Raw genomic sequence first — 14,666 nt, 5'->3', positions numbered from 1 at the left:
TTCTCCCATTCTGAGGGTTGTTTTTTCACTTTGTTCAGTTAGTCCTTTTTTTTTGCACAGAAGTTTTAAATTTCAACATAGTCCAAATTTATTTTTATCTTTGTTGCCTGTGCCTTTGGTATCATGTCCAAGAAATTTTTGTAAATCCAGTGTCATGAATCTCTTTTCCTATGTTTTCTTCTTAGAGTATTATACTTTTAGGTCTTTGATCCATTTTGGGTTCATTTTTATACATATCATGTAAGAAAAGGGTACAACTTCATTCTTTTACATGTGGCTATCCTGTTTTCCTAACACCATCTGCTGAAAAGACTCATTTCCCATTGAATGGTCTTTGTACCCTTGTTAAAAATCTGAGCACATATATAAGAGTTTGTTTCTGGGCTCTCTTGTATTCCATTCTCTATATGTATGTCTTTATGCCAATACGACAGCATTTTGCTATACACTTTTTTTTTAATTTTTAAGTAGTGGTTTCACGCAGTGTTGAAACCCTGGCAAGTGGACTGTCAGTTCTCCTTCTGGAGCAGCTGGTTAAAGTGCCAGATATGTGGAAAACTTTTGTGAACTGTTGTACTTTTAGACCTACCTGGGCCTTTACTGAAGATCTGCCACTGCTAGTGTCTATTACAGAAGCCATCTTTCCTCTATTAACTGGCAGGGCGCTACTGTGTATCACCTTAGTCTCTAAAATGCTCAGGGATAGCAGATTGCTATGCTCTCTTGTTTTATCTGGTGTATTCACCAGGCATTTAGGCCATTTTGGCAAGGCCTCGTTTCCTCTCCCAGACTGGTTTGGGTGTGGATGTTACTGTTTTGCAAGATGAATTGAGCTGGCCTCAGCTGGCAGCTTACAAAAGTTTCTCTTTTTCGAAGGCATTTTTGTCTCTTGTTGCTTGTAATGGACCTTTCCAGTCACCAGGTTCCTCCATGTAGGAACTCCTCGCTCACCCTGAAGGCCTTTGTAATAGTAAAGGTCTCATTGTTTAAGCTACATTTAGCTTCTTGGGCTTCTATGCACTGTGTGCTGTGGGTGAGAAAAGAATTGGACTGTGCCAGAATGAAAGCATGAACAGGTTTTATTGAACTCTATATGTTTCAGAGGAAATAGGATGAAGAACAGCTCTCAGTCTAGGTTTGCTGCACAAGTTCTCCTGGGAAAGTTTAGTGCTCTGGCCTGGATGCAAAGATTACTTGTGGTTCTAATAGTTAGCTTGAGGACAGGGCAGTTGTCTTGACAATCTTCATTGCATTTGGCAGCAGCATGCTTTGGGTCATTTATACTCAGAGGATGTCCCTTCTTCCTCCCCTGATCTACCTGGTTGCCCACGTCCTAAAGTCAAAAATCATGTAGTGGATGCAGGACTTAAAAGGCTCAGGGTGGGGACCAAATTCTGAACAGAAACCAGTTGGATTAGTAGGAAGTGGGGAAACTGCCACAAACCAGAGTGGATGTGCCCTTCTAAAGGGCATCCATCAGTGTCCCATTGTCTGTGACTATGGGATGAGGGTGTACAAAACTCCTCGGGACCTACAGACCTGTGTCCTATAGACACCGTCACTGCCAGAGCAACTGATCCAGAGGTTTTATGGATCCTTGTATTCTTCCTAGGCTGTTTGCTTCAAACTGTAGCTGTACAGGCTGCTGATGGGTTCTACTGATTAACTCCAAAAGAAATAGAACCTATCAGATAGAGTTTGTGTCCCTCTGCAAGATTACAGAAAGCCATAAATTATGTCATAGAGGATTGGGTGCATTTGATTGTTATTCTCCCTTTCACTAGTCTATCGTAATTGAAGACATACATGTGATTTTCCAAGAGTAAGCAAGGCTGTCACATAAAAGAACTTTATCATCTGTAAATAGAAAGGTGCTTTTACATTCTGATGGTTACTATGTGCCAAAGAGCTGTTTAATATAGGAAGTTGGAATAAGCCAAATAACTTAAATTTAAGTTCAGTTGCACATGAAATAGTTATCAATTAAAATTTATGAACCATCTACCTCCTACACAAGCTTCCAATGAAGCATCTTTTAGATTTTACCCATATTTGAATATTTTTCCTAATAGTGCCTTTAGTGTATGTCTGTGTGTTATGAAAATTCTTAAAGCACTGTTTTAAATTGTGGAGGTTTTTGGTGTGTGTGTGATAAAATACAACATAAAAAAAATCTGGCCACATTTCATCACCACCACTGCTTATCCCAGTCAGAGTCACTATCCCATTCACCTGGATCTTAGTAACAGTCTTCTGCATGGTCTCCCACTTCTAACAGTTCTCAGCACAGTAGTCACAATAATTCATTAACATAGACAGGTTCCATTCCATTTCATTTTTTTGTCCTAGCTCCCCAGTTCATTTGTAACAAATTGAAAACTCTTTAAAATGGCCTGCCCTATTCTACGTGTCTGGCCCCAGAACATCGCTCAGCTCATCTCTTTCCACTCTCCTGCTTACTCACCTGAGAGTACTTACTTCAGGTCCCTTGCTTTTACTGGAAGGAAATAAACCTGACCTGAATTTAGGGTCTTTGTTCTGACTTTCTCTCCCTGGAACTAATTCTCCAAAATATTCACAAGGCTTAGACCATGACCTTCTTCAGTTTTGCTCTGATATCTTCTTAATGGAGTCTTCCCTTAATAATCTATTGAAAACTTTAATTGCAAAAATGTAACCCCATTTAATAGCACCCCTAACTTTATCTTATTTTGACAGATAACATATAGAAATATTACATAATTGACTATTGTCATTAATATTTACTGTCTTTTGACTAGAATGAAAGCCTCATGGGGGTCTTTGGGGTCTTCGACTTTTTAGATCCTGCTGTGTCTTATGCAGCCACAAGTGTCTAGAATGCAGTAGGTACTTAATGAGTATTTCTTAAGGAGAGAATGAATAGGATACTACAGATGCCTTATTTGTTTTTAGTACTCTAGCGAAGCTATCTCTTCTCTACATCATCCCTTTAAGCTAGTATTGTTCAGTGTACTAAAAAATGATTTAAATAAAAAAAAAATAACTTAGAGAGTCATAACCTCAGCTAGCTAAGCTTCCTGTGTAACCACGTGCTCAGCTTCATTCTTTCACTTCTCAGACTTAAGTGTCCCTTCAAACCTCACTGAGATCCCAACCTTGTTCACATGACCAAGAACTATCTTGGCCACCAACTTTGAATAACTAAATAATCATTAATTTCAGTAATTTCAACATTTCACAAATAATTCTCTGAGATAATCTCAACTCCCCATGCATAGTTACTGCTGTTGCAGGTGAAATTATATTTACCTCCCAGCCGTGAAAGGAGATCATGTCATGCAATCCTTTATGTCAGAGATCAGGTACCCCTTTTCTGAATACTGTGACCACAGTCACCAGTCCTTTCAGGAAATCGCATGTGGTAAGTCACTCTTTCAGATAGCTCTTAGCTTCTAAAAATGAGTAGTACATATCAGGATATAGAGTAAGAAAAATGGGTCAGTTCCTACGCTCTACTTTTTTTTCTGAGGGAACCAGAGATGAAGCATTGCTCCACCTGCTTCAGGCCACCCCGTCTCTCTTTTCTGTATTGCCATGTGTGACCCTGTCTCTTACCCGCTATGGCTCAGTCTGCATTCTTCACTCTTGACCCCATCCAATTGATTCTAAAGCTTCAGTCTACATAGATTCGAAGAGCAAATAAGACAGTGGTAATCAAATCTCAACTGTGAGTGGATGCACTTTGCGTCTGAGTGAAAATATGGCTCGTGTTCCTATCTGGTTTTGTAACTTTGGGGAACATCTGAAATAAGATGTCTCCGTACATTACTGTGATCTACACAGACGAAATTCCACTGAAATCTGGGTTTGTCCCCTGTAAGAAGTGTGAAAGGCTGCCCCTTCCTCAGAGCCTCGACACCCCTTGCCATCGTCCCCTGCTTCGGTGCCGGGGACAGTTCCCTGAGGCCCAGGGCACTGAGAACTACATTACCGGGAAGGCACAGCGCCGGGCGTCGGCGGCACTAGACCAATAGGGGCTGATCAGAGTCATTTCCATGCGAGAGGAAGGCGTCTGGTGTCATCTTCAGCTTACATTTGGTAAACTTGGATCTGTCCACAGATCTAAACGTTCGTATCGCTGGGCGAGCCTGAGGTAATGACCAGGAAAATGCTGCGCCCGCTGCTCCGTTCCGTGCCCGCCCCGCCCACAGGCTCTGGTTGCGCTGAAAGGGCCAATTCAGGTACATGGGGCATCCTCTGGGCCCTCGCCCAGCTCTTTCCTATTCTCCATTAAAATGTCATAGTTCTGGGTGTGGGGAGAGGGCAAAGAGGGTAAAGGGGATCAAATATATGGTGACAGGAGGAGGTTAGACGGGGTGGGGTGGTGAGCACACAATGGAGTACACAGATGTGGTATTATAAAGTACACCTGAAATTTATATTATTAATTTAAAAAACTACAGGCAATTAACTTTGCTATAACAATGTATGTGGTCCAATGAAAAAGAATTCATAGTTTTGTTCTTATGACAGTTCTTTTAATGTAAGTCACATATTTATTTATCCCACCCCTACCCCACCCTGCCAATTTTGGTCTTCCAAACTTTGAAATATTAAAAATTGCATAGAACTTACATGTGCAGTTGAATAACTGGCTCTAAAATCCGTTTACTGCCCAGGTCAAGAAATGGGATATAAATAGGATCTCAGGAGCCACCAGTGCACCTTCCAGAGGGATTATCCACACTCCCAGAGAGAAGCTCCTCTCCAATGTTTTCAGGTAAGCATTTTCTGATACTTTTACCAACTATGTGGGAAATACTTGATGAAAGTAATTGAGTTTCACCTATTTAAAAAAACTTTCTGAGAAACACGGTGGAGTGAGAGTCATCCCCAGATCTCTCTCCTTGAAACAATAATAAGCTGAACATCTAACACTCAACAAAAAACGCTCAAACTGCACACCAGCACATCTGAGTGTGGGATCTGCGCATAAGAGCTACCACAGGTCAGAAACCCGGGTGTCGATGGTGGACTGGGAGAAACAAAAAAGCTGCCTCTCGCAACTGGAGCTCCCTGTAGGGGGTTGTGGAGGGAGAAAGTACTGTGAGTTCCCTGAACAACCCTGTCTGGGAGAGCTGGTAGCAGTGCCCAGTCATTGGGGCAGAAAGCAGAGAAGCAGGATGGCAGAGAAACAACAGTTGATTTTTATCAGCCACTCTTGCAAAACCGAGGCTGAGGTGCATCCCCCACCTCCCAACCTAGAGGGCCCCTCCCCCCATATCCTCTGAGGCTGAACACCACGGAGCACAGGGGAATCAGAACAAATGCTACCTAAACTATCGCTAACACTGACAGGGACTGAGACTGAGAGTAGTGAGCGCAATTAAACATCTATAAGAAAAATAAAAAAGGCATTATTAAGGCTTTATATAAAGCAGGAATCCAAGAGACTTAGACGCCACCTAATGGAAACGAAAAGAAAAGCGCCTTCTTTGCAACAGGCTAAAGAGAGACCTTTATGTAATAAATCTTTCTGGAAAAAAGCAGAATACACTTCCATTAATGCCCAGGTGGGGAAATAGTCCATTAAACACCATCAACCACCAAGGTGACAAGGCATCTCAGAAAGAAAGAGAAAAATCTCCAGAAAAAAAGCTTACAGACATAGAAATATTCAACTTAAACAACAGAGAATTCAGGATGGTACTTCTGAAAAAACTCAGTGAATTCCGAAACGAGTCATATCAACAATTTCAAGAATTGAAAAAACAATTAGATGAGCAGAATGAGTTCTTTAGTAAGGAGCTCAAAACCCTCAAAAAGAACAGGGTAGATTTTCTGGAGATGAAAAACACAGTGCAAGAGTTGAAAAATGAAATAGGAAGCTCGGGATATAGAGTTGACCAAATGGAGGAAAAGATCAGTGATATCAAAGACAGAAATCTAGAAATAAATCAAAAGGAAGAAGAGAGAAACCGAAGAATGAAAATTAATGAAACAAATACAAGAACTAGCTGATACCATCAGGAGAGGAAACTAAGAATAATGGGCATTATTGAAGGCGAGGGAAAGGAAGAGGGGCTAGAAAGCATTTTCAGACACAGTGGACTAGAATTTCCCAAATCTAAGGAATGAGCTGGAGCTTGGAATTCAAGAAGTCAACAGAACACCTAATTATCTCAACCTAAAAAGCTTTTCATCAGGACACATTGTATTAAAGTTATCAAAAATCAACAACAAAGACAATTCTCAGGGCAGCCAGGGAAAAGAAGAAGGTAACTTATAAAGGAGAACTCATTAGATTATCCTCGGACTTCTCAGCACAATCTTATAAGCCAGAAAGGAATACAATCAAATATTCAAACTATTAAGTGAAAGGAACTATCAGTCTAGAATAATGTATCCAGCTAAGCTTTCCTTTAGATATGAAGGAGAAATCAAGACCTTTCTAGACATACAAAAATTGAGGGAATTCTCCACTATGAGGCCTGCACTACTGAAAGGGGACAGCTCACCTAAAACAAAATGACAAAAAAAAACAGGAGTAAGGTGATTGTCAGGCAAATAGAAGCAGAGGAGTGCAACCCTTACTAAGAACAGGGCTTTAAAAGCATAAACAATAAGAAGAGAATTACTATAGCAAGATAGTAATGAACGTTCAGCATAAATATGGACTAATTGAGACAACAATGACAAAAGGGGAGGATTCAAAGATCTAAATTTGCAAAGGGGAAAGGAGATAAGGCACGTGCAGAAGAAAACGGAAGACTGTATATATGTAACTATCCTTTACATATTCGTAATGGTAACCACACACCAAAGATTCAGAACTGAAGTATATAAAACAAGAAGAACCAGAGGGAAAACCCACAAAAGCCAACCAAAATAAAGAAAACAGACACACAAAGACAAGGAAGCAATGGAAACACTGAACTACCAGAAAGCAAAAGATAAAATGGCTGTAAGAAGACCTCATATTTCAGTAATCGCACTAAATGTAAATGGACTGAACTCACCAATAAAAAGGCACAGAGTTGCAGAATGGATCAAAAAACAAACCCAACCATTTGCTGCCTCCAGGAGACACATCTCAGTTCCAAAGACAAATATAGACTCAAAGTGTGGAAAATGATATTTTAAGCAAATGGCATTCAGAGAAAAGTGGGAGTAGCGGTACTAATATCAGATGAAATAGACTTCAAAATAAAAAAGGTAAAGATATCGAGGGACACTTCATAATGTTAAAGGGAATCAGTTACCAAGAAGACATAACACGTTAATATCTATGCTTTCCATCAGGGAGTCCTGAAATATATAAAGCAATTACTGACAGAACCAAAGGGAAAAACAGACCAAAACACTATCGTAGTATCGTAGTAGGGAGCCTAAATACCCCACTGTTGGATATGGGCAGATCATCCAAACAGAAAATCAATAAGGAAATAACATCCTTAAAGGACATATTAGACCAACTGGACATAATTGACATTTACAGAGCCTTCCATCCCAAATCAGCTGATTATATATTCTCTAGTGCACATGGAACATTCTCCAGGATTGACCGCACACTGGGAAACAGAGCCTCAACAAATATAAGACGGTTGATATCATACCAACCATATTCTCTGATCATAATGCTTTGAAATTAGAGATCAACTGCAAAAATAAAGCAAGAAGAACCACAAATACATGGAGATTAAACAACATGGTACTGAAGAATAACTGAGTCAGAGAAGAAATAAAAAGAGAGATCAAGAAATACATAGAAACGAATGATAATGATAGTACAACATATCAAAACTTTAGGATACGGCAAAAGCAGTCATATCATTACAGGCCTATCTCTAAAAACAAGAACAGCCCAAATAACCTAACGCTTCATCTTAAAAAACTAGAAAAGGAAGAACAAATGAAGCCCAAAGTCAGCAGAAGAAAAGAAATAACTAAAATTAGAACAGAAATAAATTAAAAACAAACAAACAAACAGAATAGAAAATATGAATACAAAAAAGAGCTGGTTCTTTGAGAAGGTTAATAAAATGAACAAACCCCTGGCGAGACTCACTAAAGAAAATAGAGAAAGGGCACAAATAAACAAAATCAGGGATAAAAGAGGGGAAATTACAATAGACACCACAGAAATACAAAAGATTATAAAAGAATGCTATGGAAAAGAATATATCACCAAATTTAATAACCTAGAAGAAATGGACCAGTACTTTTAAAATACAACCTTCATAGACTAAATCAAGAAGAAATGGAAAATCTAAATAGACCAATCAGCAGTATGGAAATTGAAACAATTATCAAGAACCTACCAAAAAGTAAAAGTCCAGACCAGATGGCTTTACCAGTAAATTCTACCAAACATTCAAAGAAGATTTAATACCTGTTCTCCTCAAACTCTTCCAAAAAACCGGAGTGGAGGCAATACTTCCCAACTCATTTTATGAGGCTAATATTACCCTGTACCAAAACCTGGTAAAGATAACACAAAAAAAGAAAACTACAGACCGATATCTCTCATGAACACAGATGCAAAAATCCTAAATAAGATACTAGTGAACTGAATACAGCAACATATTAAAAAGATATACACCACGATCAAGTGGGCTTTATCCCAGAGGCACAATGATGGTTCAACATATGCAAATTGATTAATGTGATACACCACATAAACAAAAATAAGAATCATATGATCATACCAATAGATGCAGAAAAAGCCTTCAACAAGGTACAGCATCCATTATTAATCAAACACTTAAAATCAGTACAGAAGGAAAGTAACTTAACATAATAAAGGCCATATATGACAAACCCTCAGCCAACATTAGTCTTAATGTTGAAAAACTAAAAAGCTTCCCTCTAAGATCAGGAACAAGACAAGGGTGTCCACTGTCACCACTGTTATTCAGTATAACTTTGGACGTCCTAATGAGTGCATTCAGGCAAGAGAAAAATATAAAAAGCGTCCAAATAGGAAACAAAGTCAAACTGTCACTATTTACAGATGACATGATTCTTTATATAGAAAACCCTAAAGACTCCATATGAACACTACTAGAAACAATAAGCAAATACAATATAGTTTCTGGATACAAAATCAACATTCAAAAATCCATAGTGTTCCTATATTCTAATAATGAAGTTTCAGAAAAAGAAGTGGAAAAAAAAATTCCTTTTGCAGCTTCAACAAAAAGAATAAAATACCTAGGAATAAATCTAATAAAACATGTGAAGTAGCTCTATAATGAAAACTATAAGGCCCTGTTAAAAGGAATCAAAGAAGACATAAAGAAATGGAAAGATATTCTGTGTTCTTGGATTGGAAGAGTCGAAGTAGTTAAAATGATCATATTACCTAAAGCATTATACAGATTTAATGCAATCCCGATCAAACTCCCATCGTCAGTTTTTAAAGAAATGCAACAAAAAATCATCATTTATGTATGGAAGCACAAAAGACTCCGAATTGCCAAAGCCATCCTGAGAACAAAGAACAAGGCTGGAGGCATCACTCTGCCCAACTTCAAATTATACTACAAAGCAACAGTAATCAAAACAACATGGTATTGGCAGAAAAAAAACACACGGACCAGTGGAACAGAATTGAGAGTCCAGAAGTAAACCCATATTTACATGGGCAAATAATTTTCAACAAAAATGTCAAATACATACAGTGGAGAAAGGAAAGCCTCTTCAATAAATGGTACTGGGAAAACTGGAAAGCTGCCTGCAAAAGAATGAAACTAGACTGTTGCCTATCACCACACACCAAAATTAACTCAAAATGGATTAAGGACCTCTATATAAGACCTGAAACAATAAAATGCATAGAAGAAAACATAGGAACTAAACTCAAGGACCTTAGACTTAAAGAGTATTTTATGAATTTGAACTCAAAGGCAAGGCAAGTAAAAGCTAAAATAAATGAATGAGACTACATCAAACTAAAAAGCTTCTTTCTGCTCAGCAAAAGAAATCATCAACTAGGTAAAGAGAGCACCGTCCAAATGAGAAAATATATTTGCAAGCGACACCTCCGATAAGAGCCTAATATCCAAAATATACAGAGAACTCATCCAACTCGATAACAAAAAAAAAAAAGAAACGATCCAATCAAAAAATGGGCAGAGGATCTGAACAGACACTTTTCCCGAGAGGACGTATCAATGGCCAACAGACTTGTGAAAAGATGCTCAGCATCGCTAGCTATTAGAGAAATGCAAATCAAAACCACAATGAGATACCATCTCACACCTGTTAGAATAGCTATAATCAACAGGACAAGTAATAACAAATATTGGAAAGGATGCAGAGAAAAAAGAATCCTCATACACTGCTGGTGGGACTGCAAATTGGTACGGCCACTATAGAAAACAGTTTCGAGGTTCCTCAAAAAAGTAGGAGTTGATCTACCATATGATCCAGCAATCCCTCTACTGGGTATTTACTCCAAAGACTTGAAAATCCATATCCAAAGAGATATTTGCACACTGATGTTCATAGCAGCATTATTCACAGTGGCCAGGACATGGAAGCAACCAAAGTGTCCTACGGTAGATGATTGGCTAAAGAAGCTGTGGTACGTATATACAATGGAATATTACTCAGTCATAATAAGAGATGAAATACTGCCATTTGCAACAACATGGATGGACCTCGAGATAATCATGCTAAGCGAAATAAGCCAGACAGAAAAAGTAGAAAATCACATGATATTCCTTATATGTGGGATATAAACCTAAAAGCAACAAATGAACAGGACAAACGATCAGAGGCTTATGGACATGGACTATAGACTAGTGGTTACCAGGGGGTGTGGAGTGGGAGAAGGGTAAGGTAGACAGGGTAAAGGACGTCAAATATGTGGTAACAGAAAGAAATCTAACTATGGGAGATGAACACACAGTGTAAATATATATGTGCCTTACTGTTAAAGTGTAAAGCTGAAACTTATTGGGTTTCGTTAACCAATATCACCATAAAAAAAAAAATTAATTAAAAAAAAAACTTTCTGTTAATGGAGTAGTGTTGATAAGGATTATGATGTATTTTATTCCATTTGCACGGTATATTCTGATTTTACCCATATTTTTCACATCTGTGGAGTATTCTGTGACATATCTTTATATTTTTTTTCTTGGTGAAGGCTTCTCTTTCCTTATGTTTTTGCTTATGTTTTCTGTATTTATAAACATTATTACGGTAGCCGTATCTGCCATGCATTCTGGAGTATCTAAGCACCCATTTGTCTGTCCTAAAAAGTGGAATCGGTTTTTTCACAAGTAGTTAATTATTTAGATCTTGATAATGCCAAACTGTTTTCCAAAAATTTACCAACCTATACACCCACTAGTAGTTTCCAATATTTATTAATTTCTACAGTTTTACTAACACTTGGCAGTGTCAGCCTGAGTTTTGCCAATCTGATGAGTTTTGATGAGTTTTATTTTAATTTGTGCTTTTGAAAAGTGTGTGCCATCTGGAATTTTGTGTACACACAAGAGTTTTTCAGTCTTTTTCAAGTTGAGTTGATTTTTTCCTTATTCACTTGTAGGATAATTTATTAAAATGTTACAGTGGCCAGGACATGGAATATTTACTTATTCATATGCTAACTAACAATTTTACAGGGCTCAAAAAAATCTTTCAACTGTGTTGTGGCAGCCTGACCCTGCCTGGCCATTTCCTGCTCAAACAAGTTCGTTCCTGACTGCCTCCCCCTTCCCAAGACTCTCAGGCTGAAGTCAGTTTTCTTACAGCTTGCCAACCAATCATTGTTCTTCCTTATATCTGTAGCTGTGTAGGAATGCAGAAGTACGAGGCTATATAAAATTGCCCATTATGTTACAGTCTGGGCTCAGCCTTTGGATAAGAATCTGCTGATCCTGTGTCAGCATCAATAAATGCTTCCTATTTATAGCCTCGGTGTCCATTCTCTCTGTTCGAGAATCCTGCAACATTTCTGGGGGCTTGTCTGGGATTTAGAGACAGTGGTTTTTCGCCTCCCTTGTCTTCAGGGTCTGGCCCAGGGGACGCTGGGAGAAGTGGACTTCACCTGGTGTGCTAGCGGACCTATTGTCTGTAGGGGAGGACGACTCTTCCTGTGGACCTGGGTGGCGGCTCTGAGAGCACAACGGAACCCGGAGAGGTGCAGGAACCATCCCAGGAGTACTGCCTGACTGAGTGGTGAGGACCTGGGTCCCAGGAACAGCCTGCCATTAGAGGACAGAAAGGGAGTCTGATTAACTCCTGAGGTCACCCAATTACTCTATATTTGTTGGAGGAAACCGTGACCTCTCAGGTATATAGGGTGGAGGGTGGAGTGTATTTGGTGTGTGTTTGTGTGTGATTGAGACGTGGCTTCGCTACAAAGCGAGAATTGAGCCCCTATCCATGGGTTCGTGGTGAATCTCATATGGCTTTAGGGTGGTGTCACTGGATCTTCATGAGGAGTCTACTCCAGTGATCTAAGTTGGGAGTTTATACCGACCCACCAATTGCTAAGAGGTGCCTGAAAGTTCCCTGCGAGGGGAGCGGCCTTAGGCGAAGTGAATCTCTGAATGTGTGTGTGTGACCAACCATGGGTGGAAGGACAACAAATAGACACCTTTAGGTTATATGCTTAAGAATTTCAAAAAGGGTTATTCAGGAGATTATGGAATTAAATTCACCCCACAGAAACTCTGTACCTCTTGTGAGATCGACGGGCCCTCTTTTGACATTGAGTGACCAGTGGAGGGGGCTATCGATAGGGAGGTCATTGCAAAGATCTCTCAAGTCATTTCCAATCAATCTGGCCACCCAGACTAATTTCCTTATATTGCTTATTGGGAGGCAATAGTTTGCACTTGACCCCCTTGTTTGAGAGTGCTAGAGGAGAACCATAGGGTCCTCCTAGGCCGAGCCTTGGCACCCTCCCAAGGTCAGTTGAAGGAAAAGAAGCCTGTGTTGCCAGCAGATCCAGAAGTCAGCCAATCTTTGCCTTCCAGTGGGAAAGCCCTGATAGGGGAGACAAGGGCCAATTGACATGACACAGCTGCCTCAGGGGTTCTAAAACTCCCAAACCATCTTTAGGACAGCTCTAGCCTCAGATTTAAAGGCCTTCCTGGCAGACCAATACACCTGTACATTACTGCAGTATGTAGATGATCTCTTCTTAACAGGAAAGACCTATGAGGAATGCATGGAAGGAACGTATCTACTCCTCAATCTCCTCTGGGAAGTGAGTTACAAGGTCTCTAAAAGGAAGGCTCAAATCTGCCAAGAAAGAGTCAAATACCTCGGCTTTCACCTGTCGCAGGGATAGTGCTAACTCGGCCCAGAAAGGAAACAAACGGTCTGTTTAATTCCCGTCCCTACCACTTGGTGACAAGTCCATGAATTCCTCGGAACAGCTGGCTTCTGCAGAATCTGGATACTTAATTTCTCCATCCTGGCCAAATCCCTTTATGAAGCCACAAAGCGGGTAAAACGGGAGCCCCTGCTCTGGGAATCTACACAACAGAAGGCCTTTGAAGAAATCAAATGGGCACTCACTAACACCCCTGGACTCGGACTCCTAGGCTTAACCAAAATTTTCTTTCTGTACGTACACAAGCGCATGGGTGTCACAGTAGGGGTTTAATCCAACAGCTAGGATCTTAGCACCATCCCGTGGCTTATCTCTCCAAATAGCTTACCTCTGTCACCCAGGGCTGGCCACCCTGGTTGTGAGCACTCTCAGCCTTGACCCTCCTTGTGTCAGAGGCCGACAAACTGACTATGGGGCAAGAACTGACAGTTCAGGTACCACATTCAGTAATGACACCGGAGTGCAAGAGACAGTATTGGCTAACCAATGCCCGGATGGTCAGATACCAAGGAAGTCTGTGCAAGAATCCACGCATCTGCCTAGAAGTAGTACGAACCTTGAACCTAGCCACCTTGCCTACCTATTGGGCCTGGCCAGCCAGACCACAATTGCATTGAAGTCATGGATGAAGTGCTTTCCAGCCGACCCGACTTGACAGACCAGCCCCTCAAGGACCCTGATGTGGATTATTACACTGATGGTAGCAGCTTTGTGAAGGGAGGAGGACGCCTTGCAGATATGCTGTGGTGACCATTCCACCATTGAGGCACAACCTCTGCCTAGGAGAACCTCAGCACAGAAGGCAAAGCTCATCTCCTAGACCTGCACCCTTCAGCTGGCAGCAGGAGTGTGTGCTAACCTATACACTGACTCTAAGTATGCCTTCACCACCCTCCATGTACATGGAGCCCTATACAAAGAGGAAGGTCTAATCCAGGGAGAAAAGACATAAAATATGGAAAGGAAATTCTAGAACTCTTAGATGCTGTGTGGGCCCCCAAGAAAGTAGCAGTCATGCACTGCAGATGACATCAAAAAGGAGACGCCATAACAGCTCAGGGCAACCGCAGGGCAGACCATGTTGCCAAACTGGCAGTGGCTGAAGAGATGGCCAGCCCTACAGTTTTAACTGCTTCCCTGTTTCCTAGTCTCTTAGATGAATGGGACCCCAAGTACTTGCCTCAAGAAGCCTGGTTTAAAATTGAAGAGGGGAACCTCCTCCCTGTGGATGGTGAAAGTTCAGGGACAGGCAAATTGCAGTCCCTGAGAAACTAGCCCCAGCTTTTGTCAGGCAGTTTCACCAAAGGACTCACCTTGATTGCTC

General features: G+C 40.5%; 1 protein-coding gene across 11 annotated transcripts in view; it reads left to right on the top strand.

The window, feature by feature from the left end:
- The window catches only part of LOC120617018 (zinc finger protein 501-like), a 39,967-nt gene that overhangs the window by 9,538 nt on the left and 15,763 nt on the right, over positions 1–14,666 (top strand). For 3 of the 11 annotated variants that reach the window (XM_039880583.1, XM_039880579.1, XM_039880575.1), the window contains exons 2-4: positions 4,103–4,223; positions 4,662–4,762; positions 12,009–12,177. The gene's annotated coding sequence lies outside the window, so the exon portion shown is untranslated. Of the gene's footprint in view, positions 1–4,102; positions 4,224–4,661; positions 4,763–12,008; positions 12,293–14,666 lie in introns of those variants that run through there. The other 8 variants (XM_039880582.1, XM_039880578.1, XM_039880574.1 and 5 more) reach the window with 5 other exon arrangements.

The sequence above is a fragment of the Pteropus medius genome, unplaced genomic scaffold, assembly GCF_902729225.1.
Source record: "Pteropus medius unplaced genomic scaffold, Ma_sr-lr_union100, whole genome shotgun sequence".
Classification (NCBI taxonomy): Eukaryota; Metazoa; Chordata; class Mammalia; order Chiroptera; family Pteropodidae; genus Pteropus; species Pteropus medius.
This window is presented reverse-complemented; position numbering and strand designations above follow the sequence as displayed.